Here is an 18,492-nt window from a genome sequence, read left to right on the forward strand (position 1 = left end):
AGATTTCTCCATGTCTGTAATTACTGTGGTGGAGCCCATGCTCGTACAGTATGCCCAGTCAAGAAAGCTACCAATAAAAAATCTAGAAACTACTTATCGACTCCGGTTAATATTTCTCATCTTTCCTCTGAACTTTCACACCACCCAGACAAAAATTTTACCAATTTTCTTTTGTTTGGCCTAAAACAGGGATTTGCAAAAAATTTCAGTCCACATTTGCGGAACCAGATACAGTAGATAAATTAATTAAAAAAGAAGTCGAGTCAGGCTTCATGATCGGGCCCTTCGATGCCAACCCCCCTTCAAATATTTCGAATCAGCCCTATCGGAGTGGCTACTAGGAAATTTTCAGGAAAAAAGAGATTGATTATCGATCTCTCAGCCCCACGTAATTCCCCATTTCCCAGCATAAATAGCCTCATACCCCTCAAAAAAAATTTAAAGGTTCTCTGCCAAAGGAAAAACTCGATAGAATAATTTTAGTGGCTTCTTCCTTGGCAGAGTGCCAAAGCTGTCAAAGCGCGATCTCCTTTCTTTGCTCGGGAATCTTAACTTCGCAATGCGCATAATCCCGCAAGGCCGCCCCTTCATCTCTCATCTTCTCGCACTCGCGTCCTCCGTGCATGCCTTAGATGATCAAATTATCATAAACCAGGCATGTCGCAATGAACTCAGTTTATGGATCACCTTCCTTAGACAATGGAACGGCTTAACTTTTTTCTACAGCGATCTGGTGTCTCTCCGCGACAACATCCAATTATTTAGCGATGCAGCCCCATCCGTCGGTTTCAGGAGATTTTATCAAGACCATTGGTTCGCATCTCCGTGGCCCCCCCAGATGCTTGTGTCTCCTCAATCCTCCACGCTGTTTGAACTCTACCCCTTAGTCGTTGCAGCCTTTCTATGGGGAAAAAATTGGACGTCAAGCTGCATTTTAGTATACTGCGATAACGAAGCAACCATTGCATTGCATAAATAAAGGCCGTTCCAATTCCCTCGCTCTCATTCCACTACTAAGACGTCTAATCTGGATTTCAGAATGTGATCAATTTATCATAACTGCTAAACACATTCCCGGATCCAAAAATCGAATTGCTGATTCTCTCTCTCGTTTCATGTTTTAGAAATTCAGAACGCTGGCTCCGGAGGCAGACACATCACCAACCCCAGTTCCTCTCTATTCACAACTCATATTCCCATAACGCATCCCCTCAAACCCCTCCTCAACGTATCCATCGATATCCTACATGCAGTTTCTCCCAGAACCATGCAGTCGTATCTTGCAGCGTGGAGATATTTCAAAACTTTTCACCTCTCCTATCACCTCCCATTCCCCAATTTTTCTCTCCTCTCAATTACTTCATTTATTTCCTTTCTCAGTTCCGCGAAGAACCTCCAAGCAGGTTCTATTAAAGGTTACTTAAGTGGTGTTCAATTTTTTCACAAACTAATCCACGGCTTCCCCTCCTCCAAGATAAATAATTCACAAACTTCTCTTCTAATCAAATTAATCCAGAGAGCTCGCCCATCAAACCCGGATTCCAAACAACCCATAACTCTGGACATCCTCACAAACTGCATCCAAAATCTCCACACAGGGTATCATTCGATCCATACCGCTCGTACCCTAGATGCCATGTTCCTATTGGCTTTTTTTGGTTTTATGAGATGCTCAGAAATTGCAATAACCTCTAAATTCAACCCCAAACTCCACCCGAAAATCTCTGATTTGTGCATAATGGATAACAAAACCATCGCTTACTCTATTAAACATAGTAAGACGGACCAAGAAAGGAAAGGCCAATACACATACATTTTCAATCTTCCATCTCCAATTCAACCTTATCAGGCTCTGGTTTCTTATATCCAATTCTGGAACGGCAAATCTAAATCTGCACTGGACCCTCTCTTTGTCGACAACACGTTTTTGGTTCCAAAAACACTTAAAGCTGATCCTTACGCAATCAGGCTTTCCCGTAGAAAATTTTTCCAGCCACTCATTCCGCATTGGGGCAGCAACTACAGCAGCTCAGAAAGGACTCTCCCAAAATCAGATACAGGCTCTGGGTTGTTGGTCATCAGAAGCTTTCAAAAGTTACATCAGGTACAATCAAAGCCACATAAAGGCAGCCCATGCAGCCCTGATCAGCTGATCCAAAAAAATAAAAAATAAAAATATAAATGAATAAATAAATGATATAATAATAATAATAATATAATAAAAATAATAATAATAATAATGATAATAATAATAATAATAATAATATGAATGCAGTCAGTTATCGCTTCTTCGTCCAAAGTAAAGGCCTTCCAGCCGTCGTTACAATCTCCTTGCTATTCAACATCGGACAGGGCTGTCCCTTCCGGTGCAGCAGGGCAGTGGCTCCCTTCGGTCGCAGCATGAGACCTTCGTCTGTCATTGAGTTGGGCTGCACGCTCAGCGGCAGACGGGGTTCTCCCTCCTGGTGCAGCAGACCCACAGGCCCCCTTCGGTCGCAGTGGGAGCCCTCCATCCGATGCATGAAACCATGCCTCTTATTCAGTCGAAAGGGGGACTCTCCCCTCTGGTGCAGCAGAGCCGCAGCTCCCTTCGGACGCAGCGAGAGTCCCTCCATCTGTTGTGTTTTTCTGCTTGTTCAGGATTGGACAGGGCGCTCCCTTGAGCAGGAACGTGGCCCCCTTTGGTCACTGTGAGAGCCCTCCATCCAAGGCTTAAAATCATGCCTCATATCCAGTCCCTTCCGGTGCAGCAGAGCCCCAGCTCCCTTCGGATGCAGTGAGAGTCCCTCCATCAGTCGCGTCTTCTTGCTTACTCTGCATCGGACGGGGCTCCCCTACCGGTGCACCGCTCCCTTCGGTCGCAGGGTGAACCCCCTGTCTAAATAATGTTGCATGCTCAATGGCGGACAGGGATCTCCCTCCTGGGGGAATAGAGCTGCTGGCTGCCTTCATTCGCAGCAGGATCTCTCCATCCGATGCAACAAACCGTGCCTTGCATCGCAAGGGGGCTCGCTTTTCGGGTGCAACAGAGCCGCAGCTCCCTTCGGACGCAGCAAGAGTCCCTCAAAACAGTCGTATTCCAGATAGCGTCAATCAGGGCTCTCCCCTCCGGGGCAGCACTCCCAATGCAGAGTTACGGACCCCCTACGGAGACTAGGAGAACCCTCCGAGCGTAAAACCGTGCCTCACATAAACCCGCAATGGGGGACTCCCCCTTCCAATGCAGCAGACCCACGGCTCCTTTCAGTCGCAGTGTGAACCCACCGTCCGAGTTATGTCGCATACTCAATGGCAGCCTGGGATCTCTCTTCTGATAGGGTACAGCCGCTGTCTCCCTTCAGTATTCCCTTCAGTTGCAGTGAGAACCCTCCATCAGATGCACCAAACCGCACCTCGTACTCAGCCGCAAGATGGACTCTCCCTTCCGGTGCAGCAGAGCCACAGCTCCCTTCGGAGGCAGTAAGAGTCCCCTCATTTTTTTTTAAATCTGGCATCGTGCTCCTCTCATAAGCGGTACGGAGGGCTTGCCAGTAAGACGTTGCAAGCCGCAGCTTTCGTCGAACACCACACAGGCTCTCCCGGTCGCTCTGCATTTTTCTTTTCAACACTCATATTTTGGGGGGCAACTAAATTTAGCTCTCTGGCTGCTGTTCTATGCCTTTAAGCTTTTTTTGAGGAGTTATTTGGGTTCTGGCTATGCTCCATGCCCGGACCCATCCCCCAGGACAGCACGCCAAATATGCCTACTATTCGGCTTCAGATTAGATGTAAGGGTGAAATCATGAAACTATTTAAATACTTATACAGTGGGCTATATATGCTTTTATCAGTGTTGTATGATAAACGTGACTCAATACAACAGTGCGACTAAAATACAAAAAAAGCTTTTACCATTCTAAAAACACAGACTTGTTGCCATTATTGGAACTGAAATGGTTAGTCGGTTAGACCGCCAGATCACGTGTACTTTGGGTTACAAAGTACACGTGATCTGGCCAATCGTGAAGCAGCTGTGTCGTCATCTGCGCTCCTGCAGTCGCTCTGGATAAACTGTGGCGATTGATTCAGCCAGCTGCTCTCTAAATGCTCTTGCGGTACTTTGATGCCACACGTGACAGTCATGTGGCGTCGGCGCCATCTCAAGTCTCATTTCTAACCAGCATGCACTGCTTCAAGTCAGACTGCGATCGTTTTGGGCAATGCTGCGTGAAGTTGAACGCACCTAATGTTTGATTAATTCATGAACGAAACACCATCATGTTGCTCAGAGACCCAAAACAGCCCTGTGGCCACTGATCTTTATTATAGATCAGTGACTGTGGCTTTGTTTGGAATTATATATGTTGTCGAAATAGTGCAAACAAGGGAATATGGGTCTCTTAATTAACTTTTAGTTTATTGAACTATTGTAAAAAATACATAAATAAAAATCAACATTTGTAATCATGGTCAATTTTGGAAGAAAAAAATTGACATTGATATGAAGTGGTATAATATAAATATGTACATTTTCTACCCCCGTGTCTTGAATTTGTGATATTTCTGAATGTATTTTAATAGATTGAATTATGCAGTGAAAGCGCACAATGTAAATGTGCACATATCGAGCGCAGTGTTAGTTCATTCAGGCCACGGAGGCATAGGCTGCGACCAGCTGATGTGGTCAGCTGTCAAATAGTCTTTTGAAAATCATATTTCCAATGTTACAAAAACTGCATTCTTCCATCTTAGAAACATTGCCAAGCTACGAAACATGTTATCTGTTTCTGATGCAGAAAAGCTAGTTCATGCATTTATGACCTCTAGACTGGACTATTGTAATGCACTTCTAGGTGGTTGTCCTGCTTCGTCAATAAACAAGCTGCAGGTAGTCCAAAATGCAGCAGCTAGAGTCCTTACAAGGTCAAGAAAATATGATCATATTACCCCAATTTTACAGTCTCTGCATGCACTGGCTACCTATTAAGTACCATATCAGTTACAAAGTATCATTACTTACCTAAAAGGCCCTAAATGGTTTAGCTCCTGCGTACCTAAATAGCCTTCTACCACGCTACAACCCATCACGCACCCTAAGGTTCATTAGCTTGGGTTAAACTAATTTTACTTTGTTGGATCAGCAGCTAAGCTAAGGATGTCTCTATTTTGTTTCTGTGTTTTGCCACGGGATTAACATCCCAGATATAGTGCTCCATGTTATATTAATAATGACCAGAGAATGTTTAATATGGCGAGAAGTTTCACTCTCACTACCCTTCCGGCTTCTGAACTGGTTGCAGTTCCACTCTGATTCCGTTTAAGGGTGCTCACAGGATGAGTGCAGAATGAATGGAGGTCAATGGCAGTAGTCTAGTAATTTGAATGTTGTATTCAAAAGGAGATGCAAAGAAATTAAACATTGCTGGGTGTTAGATTTTTTTAGAGTCACTTATTTGCTTTAAAAAGGTTTTTAAAATGTCAATGACGTCATACACATTGTACGACCAGAGATACTGCTTTATGGCAATCCTTCAGTCACTTTGGTGCTTTCAGAGAATGTCTATGGTGCTTTCCAGAGCCGTTGAAAAAAAATTATTATTTAACGGCTTTGGTGCTTTCGTGCTCTGCACTTTCTTTTCTCTCAAGGCATCGACAACACAGTTGACACAGGTAAATACACGTGCTAGAAGAGTTTTTGATTTTTTTTTTTTTTTTGAATTGATGACTTGTGATGTTGTGTAATTTATGAGCTAATATTCATTTTTGGGTGAACTAACCTTTTAAGAGGCACATTCTAACTGGCCTTTAGAGGTAAATGATATGATGGTTGAAAACATTATTTGGATAACAGCAGGGACAGTTTTCAGTGATTAGAAACCCTCACCAAATGCTCACCTTGTCTAATTTGTATAGTTTTTGTGTGTATGTGTACTCTAGTAGTGTGAAACTCTAAATGATATGAGATATAACACCCTGCCTAACACCAATGACTTGTTTCTATGGATACAGTGAAGTCACTGAAGGCAAACACGGGAGTGTTTGATTGTGGGAAATGGGTGATACGTCATTCATTTAATAAGAAAAGTGAATGAATATGCCATCTGGCACAGCCTTATCTAGCTTATCCATATCATACTTTTGAAGACAAAGCATCGTCATAAAACCATACTGAAGCAGGGATGTCTGCGATGGCATAACCTCTCACATCCTACCATTATAAGCAAGAGTAATACACTTGCAACCTGTCCTGCTCTTGTTTTTTTTTTTTGTTTTTTTTTTTTGGAACACTATCAGTTACCATGGAAACTATAAATTTTACATTTTATCTAACATTTCAAGGTTGGTGTTAGAAAGTGCTAATGAATTTGACCGATTTGTCAGCGTCAGGGCTCAAGAACCCAAGCCTTGTGAAATGTTGTCTTGAGGTGCTAAACTTTCCATGTGTCTTCACCCTAATGATTAGATCAGACGGACTGCATGTTATCCACTAGCCTAATTATGCTGACACACAGACACAAATTGATTCCTGTATCTGATCATAATCAAATAAGAACATGTGTTATAATGTGTGTGTGTTTGAGAATCAAATCAGCAAAGTAGGATCATGTGCCACTGCTGAAAATTCAGGTTACCATTACCGGAATGAATTACATATCAAAATATTTTAAACTGAACAGCATTAATATTAATAATATACTACAATAATATTTCACAATATTGCTCAAATAAATGCAAGTTTGTTGAGAATTAGATTTTTTTTTTTCAAAATTATATAATCTATCTATCTATCTATCTATCTATCTATCTATCTATCTATCTATCTATCTATCTATCTATCTATCTATACTGTATTTATACACATTCATATTACATACAACTATTTTTTTCATGTTCTGATTTTTAAACGTCCATCAGCTTCACACTTTGTTCTATAAAATACCTTTTAAATACTTAAAGTGTAAGGTAGAAAGCTGCAGTCATCTAATGTCATTGTATGGGGGTATTATTATTGCATAATTCCAAATGAACAAAGATCCAAAAATAAAAATTTTGAACAATAAATAAAATGAGGTCCACAAATAAATCTTAGTTTCACAAAAAATAATTAAATTTGCCAAAAACTAAAGTGAGATTTGCAAAAAACAAAAAAAAAAAAACAAAAAAAAAAAAACAAGAGAAAACATATTCACAAACGTCTTTTATGTCACAAACACAACTTTGCCTGGCATTCTTTTGTGAATGGTGTCCTGTGTATGCTTAGATCTCTTTCACTGTTTACACTTTTTTCAGCACACATGAAAACTACAACTGCTAAAGTGTAATTTATCATGCTCCTTTTGTTTACCACTAGCACATGCTGATGATGTTTTATTTATTTTTTTATAGTAAAATGCGTTGTAGTGTACGAGTCAATAGGTGTCCTCCTCGGACACTCTACAAACCTGTCGTAGTTTATTAGATCCATAATCCACAATGTGACATGCAGTAATCTAATAGGATTGCTAAAATCGTGCAGTGTGTTTTGGGCTTTACACTCACGGTGGCCTCGTCCTGAATAACTTTATTAATCTGCATCGGTTCAAATATAAGGGCCATATAGAGTTAAATATGTTTAAAATTTGATTTCATTAGACCATTAGACTATGTATCAGGCCAAGACACAATATTATATTTTACATGTAGAGAAAAACATAAGTAACTGACTAATAAATAACTGGATTCAACCTCATGATAAATGTCAACGTTTATCACACAATAGTCAACAGTGTTTCCCAGTTTTTCAATCAAGCCATTTAAATGAGCTATATGAGCAGCTATGTGGGTCTAATGATGTATAAAACATTATAATTATTAATTAAAAGTATTACAAAGTTGCCATTGTTCAGGGCGGAAAACGTTTTTTAAACATGGTGCAAGTGTGTTGAATATATATAAATGTAAGACAAGATTACACTTGATCACACAAACAATATTGTATATGAATCAGATGTACTAGTTTTGATTGTTAAAGTTAATTAACAAGCATTGAAATTAAATTGATAGCTTTTATTTTCATCATCCACTCACGAATCCCCAGTACATGCTGCAGAGATGCTGAGACTGTCATGTGTGGGCACATATTTCATATTATACATGTTATGCCCTATTTTTGTCACTGCTATTGTGCTTTAAAAGGCCATGTCTTTAATTGCAGTCTCGCTGCACTGCAACAACTGTAACTGCAACCGGACGCATCAAAGTAAATGTGTGAATCGTTTGTCCTTCATGTAGTGCCTTGTCCAGTCAAAAGATTGGCATCGTGAAACAATTGTGCAGCCTAAAAATCCTTTAACGCATTTGGATATTAGAAGCATATTAGTGTGTTATGTGTAAGCCAGGTTAAAGAGATGGGTCTTTAATCTAGATCAATGGTTCCCAACCTTTTTCACACATATGTTTGCGCGGCCCACTACAAAAAAATTAACTGACCCCGCTATTGTTGGGTTACGATTTTGACACACACAGATATGCTTTACAGTCATAAATGCATTCATGTTGAATTTGAAACATATTTCCAAAAGAAAACCAAGTAGAGCTTTATCAAAAAGTTGTGATGTCTCTAGAACAGACATAAGTCAAAATAACCACTATAGTAAAGGTGTAATAAAAATGATAGACTTATGGCAAACATATATAAATAAATAAATCCCGTGTCAAGGGACTTTTTTTCTTTTTTGCCATGCTTTGTTCATAGAGCTCATTAATTGTAGCAGTGCCTCAGGTGTTGAAATAGATTTGTTATTATGCATTATACAGGTTCAGATGTACTCCGTTTGCAGTGTTTATACTACAGGTTGTGTCTGCGGTGCAGAAGCAGCAGCGAGAGCACGTTATTGTAACACGAAAGCACATTAAAATAATGCACGAGTGCAAATCTCTCTGTTCGCACGCAGATTTAAAAAAAGTCACTAGGGCTGGCACTGCTCAGCAAAACGGGAAAACCAGATCCAGGCAGAGCTAGGCAGCAGGTAGACAGTCATTGGAGCAAGCAGTCAGGAGAACACGTTGACAGTCATTTATGTTGAGCCTGTTGACAGCCCTTTATGCATGTTAGAATTTGTTGTTCTGTAACATAAGCAGCAAAAATATCTAAGATAAATTGGTGGTTTATTCTTAAACCAATCAGTGAGCTCGAATAGTGGAAGCATAACAGTTTAATATTTTTATTATTTTTTGTTATTTAATTATATATATGAAGTTATGTTATTATGCTATGATTTAGACATTTTTACATATATTAATAACAATATTATTATTTATTTTAATAGTAATTGGCGGCCCACCTGCAATACCACCGCGGACCATAGGTTGAAAACCAATGATCTAGATTTAAACTGCAAGAGTGTATCTGCCTCCCGAACAATGTTAGGTAGGTTATTCCAGAGTGTAGGTGCCGAATATGAAAAGGATATGCTGCCTGCAGTCGATTTTGATATTCTAGGTATTATCAAATTGAGATTTGAGAACGCAGCGGATGTGGAGGATTATAATGTAACAAAAGCTCATTCAAATACTGAGGTGCTAAACCATTTAGGGCTTTATAAGTAATAAGCAAGATTTTAAAATCTATACAATGTTTAATAGGGAGCCAGTGCAGTGCTGACAGAACAGGGCTAATATGGTCATACTTCCTGGTTCTAGTAAGAACTCTAGCTGTTGCATTTTGGATTAGCTGGAGTTTGTTTATCAAGCGTGCAGAACAACCTTGGGTTGTTCAAAAAGCATTAGAATAATCTAACCTTGAGGTCATAAATGCATGGATTAACATTTCTGCAGAGTTTTTAGGTCATATAATTAACACCTCTGTTTTTCAGAATTTAGCAGTAAGAAATTACTCGTCATCCAGATGTTTATATTGACCATGCATTCCGTTAGTTTTTCAAATTGGTATGTTTCGCCAGCCCGAGAAGAAATATAGAGCTGAGTATCATCAACGAGCTGAGTATCGATACAACCACGATCAGATGATAAGAGGAGGTCATTTGTAACTCTAAGGACAGCAGTCTAAGTACTATGAAACGGTCTAAATCCTGACTGGAAATCTTCACAGATACCATTTTTCTCTAAGAAGGAATATTATTGTGAGGATACCACCTCTTCTAGTATCTTGGACAGAAAAGGGAGATTCGAGATCGGTCTATAATTAACAAGTTCTTTGGGGTCAATTTGTGGTTATTTGATGAGAGGCTTAACAGCCAGTTTGAAGGTTTTGGATACATATCCTAATGACAATGAGGAATTAATAATAGTCAGAAGAGGATCTATGACTTCTTGAAGCACCTCTTTTAGGAGCTTGGATGGAATAGGGTATAACATACATGTTGTTGGTTTAGATAATTTAACAAGTTTATACAATTCTTCCTCTCCTATAGTATAGAATAAGTGGAACTGTTCCTCAGGGGATCTGATGCGATACTGTAGCTGATGGCTGAATGGTTACAATTTTATCTCTGATATTATCGATTTTAGATTTTAGTAATTACTGCTGTGATGTTGGGAAATGTCAACACTTGCTGATGCTTTATTTTTCATCAATTTAGCCACTGTATTGAATAAATACCTTGGGTTATGTATGTTTTCTTCTAAAAGAGACGAAAAGAAATCAGATCTAGAAGTTTTTAATGCTTAGTTCTTAATGCTTAATGCTCTAGGTTTGTTTTCCTCCAGCTGTGCTCCATTTTCCAGACTGTTCTCTTTAGGGTGCAAGTATGCTCATTATACCATTGTGTGAGACTGTTTTCCTTAACCTTCCTTAAGTGTAAATGAGCAACTGTATTTAAAATGCTAGAAAAGAGTTGTTCTGAGGTTTTGGATATGCTAGGGAATTCAGATACATCAGGAAGATTACTTACAAAGCAGTCTTTTGTGGTAGAAGTGATCGTCCATACTTGTAACAGAAGTAGAATTTACAGTTTTAGCTATATGAAGTTTGCACAAAAATAAATTATGATCTGAGATATCATCACTTGGCTGCATAATTTCAGCACCATTAACATCAATTCCATGTGACAGTATTAAATCTAGGGTATTATTTTGACAATGAGTAGGTCCTGAGATGTGTTGTCTTACCCCAATAGAGTTCAGAATGTCTATAAATGCTGATCCCATGCATTTTTTCATTATCAACATGGATATTAAAATCACCAACTATTAAAACTTTTTCTAAAGCCAGCACTAACTCGTATGTAAAATCATAAATCTCTTTAATTAAGTCTGTATGGTGCCCTGCTGGCCTGTATACAGTAGCCATTATAAACATCACAGGGGATTTATCATTAACATTTGTTTCTCTGGATAATGTTATATGAAGCACCATTACTTCAAATGAGTTATGCTTGAAGCCTGCCATCTGAGAAATCCTGAAAACGTTGTTATAAATTTAATCAACATGTCCCCCTTTACCTTTTGGACGTGGCTCATGTTTATAACAGTAATCTTGGGGGTACACTCATTTAAAATAATGTAATCATCAGGTTTTAGCCAGGTTTCTGTCAAACAGAGCACATCTAGATTATGATCAGTGATCATATTATTTACAAAAAATGTTTTCGTAGAAAGGGACCTGATATTTAATAAGCCAAGCTTTATCATTTGTTTATCCATATTCCATCTGTTTTTTATTTGTTGAACCTCAATTAAATTGATACACTTAAATGAGTTTGGACGTTTTTATATATTTTCTAGTTTGGGGAACAGACACAGTCTCTATAGTGTGATATCTAGGTGAAAGAGTCTCTATGTGCTGAGAATTAACTGACTTCAGTGATGTGAGGCGGCTAGCAGACGGTCGATTTGGCCAGTCTGTGTGCTTCCTCACCTGGCCACAGTTTGTCAAGTATAAACTCTAAGACTAAGAAAACGTAAGGCTGTTATCAGATTAGTTTGAATAGACGGTGGGTGGAGTCCACACATTTGTGAATTGGCAGTATCTTGCTGCTACATATGTAAATAAAATCCACAAATACACAAAAAGCCATTCACAAGTGCATGCAGTGATCAAAAATTTGAATGATCTACAAAGGATGCGATTCACAAATGAATGCCAGGTATAGTTGTGTTTGTGACATAAAAATATACTTATGAATATGTTTTTATTAGCATGTGTGTGTGTGTGTGTGTGTGTGTGAATTGAATTTATGTTTGTGAAGCTCTAAGATTTATTTGTGGATCTCAATCTATTTATTTGTCAGTAGGCTTCTCTAAATTTATTTACATTTATTTGTGGATCATTATCTATTTATTTGGAATTATGCAACAATTCTACCCCCATAAGAACATGCCATGGCTAAATTAAGTGCTAATTAAAACGCAATTCAAAACACACACACACAGACACACACACACGCGCGCGCGCACGCACACACACACACACACACACACACACACACCTGTACTAAGTAAACATCTGTGATACATGAAACTGACGGGGCCATCTGCATAGTGACACATGGCCCCCTGTCAATTAAAGCTGTAACAAACCCACATAAGAATTATATTTCAGATGTCTATCCACTCAAATCAGGATAATGTATTCACTAGCACTAAATGGAATCAATTAGCATGATAAAAAATAATAGTAATAATAATTCAAGCAATTATCAAGAAACAACCTACAACAACAAACATAAAGAAACGGTTCAGACACCTCCAAATGAACCTGCATTTCAAGTACCAAAAGAACAGACTGATTAAGTACAAATTGTACGTGGCCTAGATCATCCATGCACATGCTCACTCCCACATTTTTACACCCATCCATCTGGACACTCAAAGCCCAGATCACTGAAAAAACAACCCAGATCTGAGGGATTAAACATCAGCCATTACAAGAAGGTGAAAAGGTGGAGAAGAGACTGGCAGACGGGTGATTTGATGCAGGTAAAGGGATCTCATTCAGAGTTAATAAAAAGACCATGTGGTGGAAAGGCCTGGTGAGGTGTGTGAGTGTGTGTGTATGTGTGTTTGAAAGAGTACATGTGTGCTAGTCTCTAATAAGCAGTCTGGAAACAATTTATTAGTCAACACTTGCACATTTGGGAGTTGTGCTTTGATCTCCTGACAACCACAATCATCTGAGCATATGAGGAAGTGTTTATGAGTATATCACCTCCCTAAGTGTACACATACATATCCAGGGAGTATTGTGTAACATAAACACTTTGTACCTAAGGTCATTGCTGTAGGCCTACTGTAATTATAATAGGGCTAGCAGTAATAACTCAAATTACGGAAAAAAAATGTAATAATTTTTTTTTTTATATTTATTTATGTAATATATATTTTCTGGGAATTGAAATCACAACACCAGTGTCACTAGAGTCTTGTGCTACTGACTGAGCTGCAGAAAAGCAATAATAGATACTAGATAACATATAATTATTCAATAGTACTTAGAGAGAACAAAGCTAAAAAAAAAAAAAAAATTGCACTACTGATTTGGAACATTTAAAAAAATATTTCAATTGCTTGTAAGAATTCTTAAGTCGTAATTTTAAGTAAATGTAATGTGTTGAAAAGTATTAATTGCAAAATAGTAAATTCCATTCCATTTTGTACACTAGAGGGCAGCAGTTTTGCATGGTTTATATAATGGCTAATCAATTATGTATACTGAGAAACATGGAGTTCAGATTCAAACTCAAATAATTGCTTAATGCAGCAATATAAACAATAAAAATTATTAAAATCATGAAGTTGTTCAAAAGAGATTGTGCTCTTAGAAACATAAATAAATAAATGCACACACTCACAGTCACTTTCTGGCAGTAAGTCAGTGGAATGGTCTGCTCCATGTGTGCCTGTGGTTGCCTCGCTTGTGGGAAATGCTGTCTGGAAAACAGTGACAGTGCCAGAAACGAGCAGTTTCTAAATAAATCACTAATATAATCAGTTTAAACAGAAATAAATAATTTTAATCCAACTTTTAGTCATGTGACAATTCAGGCCATGTGCACAGTATAAAGGCTTATTTTCTGAAGAGGCCTGAAGAGGTTTTAATATAAGAATTACAAGAGAGTTAGCTCCCCAAAAAGTGTTTCTAAGCAGCATATCTTCCACATGTACTATCCATAAATAACTAAGTATTATCAAAAGAAAAAATATGATTTGCCACATAAGCTTCACATTTTTCTATTATTATGATGAAACTGAAATAAACTGGAGAGAAAGAGAGAGAGAGCTCAAACCAGCAGGCTTACATTTTTTTTGTCATTGTGTGCAGGTAAAAAGTGTTAATATACTACTACCACTACTACTACTACTACTACTACTAATAATAATGATAAAGAATTGTACAGTGTATATAATAATTTATGAACTGATATATACATAGAGAATATCATTATTCCAGAAATAAAAAATAAAGAGGGAAAAAAGTAGTTTTTTTAATGTCATTACATTGTTTAGAACACACACACATACACACACACACACATATATGTATATATTCATATTATTATATAGAAAAATATATTTAATTAATTCTTAAGTTGACACCGAAACAAGAAAGAAAAAAAGAAAAAGGAAAGACATGAATAATCATGCAAATATGGGCAAAAGCATTTGTATTTTTTTTTTTTTTTTTTATCACCAATACATTTTAGGTGTCAGGATTTTTTTATACCACACTATGTTTAAAGGTGATTCTCAACTATAAAAGAATGATTTGGTATACCATTTTTCTTTATGCAAAATGTGTGTAAAATAGCTATTATTGCTTAGCTAAAATTGGTTTTCTCATTATATACAATTCATCAACTGTATCTAATTTGCATATTAATGTGTTTTTGGGGCAACATCTAATGAAAAATAAATCTAATAATGCAGTCATAATTGTCAAGATTTTCATAAGCATATCTAATATTTTATAGGAATACTGAAATATAATTTCCTTCCTTATTCATTTGTTGTGCTTTTACATGCTTTAAAACATGCTTTTAGTCCCGGTGTCCTCATATGAGGACATGTATGAAATCAAAAACCCGGTTTATAACAGAAAGTCATATTTTGATTCGAAACCCCATAACATTTTCCTGAGCAGTTGATTTATGACACACAATAAAAAAAGAGTCATATTTAAATGATAATTACAAAATATTATCATATTTCCTTAGTCCCTTAACTAATATCAGCCATTTTGGAGAGAGGGAGTGGTCATGGTGAAATATCCAAACATTTGGTATCTCTGAAAAGCCCTGAATGTGCTCTGTACAGGACATTCAGACTATGGCATGTTTAGTCTCAGAGAAATTCACTAAAATATAATGTCCTCATATGAGGACACAGTGTCCCAGGAGGATAGTTTAGATATTGTTATAGAATTTGAGAAGAACTCAGAGTTAAACTGTGTCAGAACAAATTCATCTTAATAATGTCAGATAACTTTGATAGAAAGGTATTCAGTGCATTACAATCAGCCAAAAATTATTTTAAAATGTAAAGTGCACAATTAGATAATACCAATTACCAATTAATGCTTAATTTTGTTAAGTCTGTGGTGCAAAAACACTTAAAAGACTTTAAAACACTTAAGCAATGCATTAAAAACACTTAAGCAAAACATGGTCAGGTCACAGTGTGTGAATAATTTTTTATCCCAAATTTTAATCTATGAAGAATGTTTAGGTGTAAAATGTCTCTTTATTTTGCTATTCTCACTTACATTAATGAGCTATGTCCTGCACCCACTGGTAAAAAAAAATATCAAAAATGATCTGGTGTTTAAACACCTTTTGGTTTTAGTGTATTTGCTTACACTTTTGTTCTTTGTCTATTTTAATTTGTAAGCCAGTAGTTGCTTTCTGTACTAAGTCATTTTTCTGTTGTGTCTCTTTCTGCCCTCTCTCTCTCTCTCCCCCTCCCCCTCTCTGTCTCTCTCTCTCTCTGTTTTGGTTTCACTTTAACCACTTTCTATAAAGAACAAAAGTAACAGACACAATGACGTGCTTGTGCATGTGTGTTTTGCTGCACGAGTATATCTGTGTACTCGGTCCTTTCATCCCATCTCTGATCTCTATCCGTGGATTGTTAGCAAAATCAACACTTCATTATAGGTGCAGATATCTGAGAGTGGCAGTGTCAGAGCAGGAATGCAGAGAGATAGCTTTCATCAGCTACTGCCTACTTAACATGCCTGCCGTGAAGACAGATCACCCACTAATGTGGCTTGGGTCTCTGGGACACACCAACACTGATAAAAACACACCAAAATATTCCATCAAAACAAACTGCATACTCACCTTCTGTCACATTAGCAGCAAAATTCGTATGTAAGAGAAGTGAATTACAGGTGTCGTTAATGGGTGGGTAGAAAAAAAAAAGTCTTAATATGCTGGAGAACTTTATAATAAATTATGTGAAATGTTGGGGATGTGTGGGATGTTTTTATTTGTTGTCAATATTGCTATGAAGAATACAGCAATAATGAAACAGATGGCAAACATATGTTCCCTATGAAAAAGAAGTTTATTCAAGTGTGCTATTAGTATACCTTTAAACTAAAAATAGGAAAGTATGCTTTTAGTTAATTATTTATGAAATAAAAAGAAAAAGGCTTTATGTAGATTTATGTATTCCAGATACTAACACATGTAACACGATCGTTTGACATGAAACAGCATCAAAACTGTAACGTTATGGAGTAAAATGTCAACCGATGAAGAGGTTATAATTACAGTCAAGCTTTGGGGTGTTTTGATTATCATTCTTATTCCAATTCATAGTCTTTTTCAGCTTTATGTTCAAAATGTTATTTCTTTATTTTTTTATTAAACTTACCCACATTAAAGTGTTTTTTTTTAAAAGAATGCATGTAGCTAGAATAAAATGTTTTTGTTTACAAGCAGATACCCTGTTCTTTCTTTGTATGTTTTGTATGTTCAGATATTCATATAACAAAATATATATCAATGAAAACCTAAATAGGGACATATAAGTATACTTAAAGTATGATGTAAAGTTCACTTGAAGAAAACTTATGAGTATACTTGCAGTATAAAACTACGAAACTAGCAGTTTACTGACACTAAACATCAAAGTATACAAAATATTTAATTAGTAAACTATCAGTAAACCTATAAGTTGCAGTATAAAACGACAAACATAGAGGTAAACTAGTTGTGTACTCAGTTTGCTTCTGTTATACTGTATACTTAAAGTATAATTTTATATACTAGAACTTTACTTAAGTATACTTAATAAAATATACTTGAAGTATACTACTTTTTGGGAAGGGTTATCTTGGTCACAGCAGGCTTATATTATATTATATTATATTATATTATATTATATTATATTATATTATATTATATTATATTTTTATACTTTTTAATAGGTTGTACATCTTTAATATGGACAGTAAACAACTCTTTGAATTGTATCTGTACCATCTGTTGAGCTAAAGCACCTTGCTTAGTTCCTTGCTGATTGTGGCAGCATAAAATATTGAGACATATAGATATTGAGAATTAAATCTTTACAGAGATAAATCAATACAATTCTTAAACTCCCACACACCAAAAAAAATAATAAATAAAATCAAAAAAATTTTTTTTTTACAATAAATCAATAAATAAATAATTAAAAGTTAGAAATGTACAAACAACAACAACAAAAACTACAGTTTCGCTATAGGGACAAAGAATCTGAGAAACTTGAGCATTTGAGCAATCATGCTCCATCACGATCACTATCACGTTTTATAAGGATAGTTTTCTTAACCTATGCCCACCTTCTAATCCACTGGATTCCTGTGACCCTAAACTCACTCCAGCCTCATACATATCATAAAATCCTACTGTGCTTGTATGCTAAAAATAAAGTGTCTCTTCATCACAGAGTAGTGTGGCTAGGGGGTAGTAGACCAAGACAAAGGTAAATTCTAACTGTCTAATTATAGTCTCCTGCTGGAATGTGTTTGTATTTGTCTTTAAAAGCAACAGTGCAGATGTAAATTTGGAGGAAATTGCAAATAAAATGTTTACCCGGTCCCCTAGGCCTCCAGACTACAGACTGTCCAGACAGGGTTAGTATGTGTGTGTGTGTGTGTGTGTGTGCTTGTTGGGAGATGTAATCAGATGGATGATGGCCTGGATAATGCCTATACACAGTCCCTGGTATATCTACCAATAAAGCAATAAGAAACACTTACACATAATAGCATTTGTTTTTTACATAGTCTATAGCTTCCATTTTTGTAAGTATCATCATATAATAACAGAAATATAGAGTCAACCAAGGCATTTTTATTTAACTTATTTTTTGAAGCAGTGTTAAAAAGGGCTGCTATACTGAATACCTGCCACTGCGCTGACAAATAAATCTGGCAACACACCATAAGAGGTTAATTCTATAAACATAAAATATGCCATAAAGTTCACATTCCTTAAAGCTAAACAAATTTTGTGTGAATCCTCTGACAGTTGCAAATTCTGCTTATAAATGATTAGAGTGATATTTTATTGCCCATTACCGTAA

General features: G+C 36.8%; 1 long non-coding RNA gene across 1 annotated transcript in view; it reads right to left on the reverse strand.

Annotated features, from left to right (window-relative positions):
- The window catches only part of LOC127977463 (uncharacterized), a 29,350-nt gene that overhangs the window by 5,294 nt on the left and 5,564 nt on the right, over positions 1–18,492 (reverse strand). Inside the window, exon 2 of the long non-coding RNA XR_008158239.1 lies at positions 13,770–13,848. This is a non-coding gene — a long non-coding RNA (uncharacterized LOC127977463). The remainder of the gene's footprint in view (positions 1–13,769; positions 13,849–18,492) is intronic.

This window comes from Carassius gibelio, chromosome B18, assembly GCF_023724105.1.
Source record: "Carassius gibelio isolate Cgi1373 ecotype wild population from Czech Republic chromosome B18, carGib1.2-hapl.c, whole genome shotgun sequence".
Classification (NCBI taxonomy): domain Eukaryota; kingdom Metazoa; phylum Chordata; class Actinopteri; order Cypriniformes; family Cyprinidae; genus Carassius; species Carassius gibelio.